This window comes from Sinocyclocheilus anshuiensis, unplaced genomic scaffold, assembly GCF_001515605.1.
Source record: "Sinocyclocheilus anshuiensis isolate Anshui unplaced genomic scaffold, SAMN03320099.WGS_v1.1 scaffold794, whole genome shotgun sequence".
NCBI lineage: Eukaryota > Metazoa > Chordata > Actinopteri > Cypriniformes > Cyprinidae > Sinocyclocheilus > Sinocyclocheilus anshuiensis.
In genome coordinates, this window is record NW_015547683.1 from 855,325 (window position 1) to 855,533 (window position 209).

At 40.2% G+C, this 209-nt stretch overlaps 1 protein-coding gene across 2 annotated transcripts in view; it reads left to right on the forward strand.

The window, feature by feature from the left end:
• The window catches only part of LOC107703181 (multiple epidermal growth factor-like domains protein 9), a 38,931-nt gene that overhangs the window by 27,200 nt on the left and 11,522 nt on the right, over positions 1-209 (forward strand). The gene's annotated exons all lie outside the window — the stretch shown is intronic.

A 209-nucleotide genomic window follows, 5' to 3' on the forward strand; every position in this document is an offset into this window, starting at 1 on the left:
TCCTTCTCTGTTTTTTTTTTTTTTCTGGGTGTCTGATTTCCTCTGTTGGTTGGTTCTGCGATTTCCTACATATGTAACACGTCCAAAAGCCTCTGTAGTTTCAGTAGTCAGACTGCTGTCATTTTGGGTTGACAACTTTACAGGCACATTGAGATTAAACACAATTATTGTGTGTGTGTGTGTGTGTGTGTGTGTGAGAGAGAGAGAGA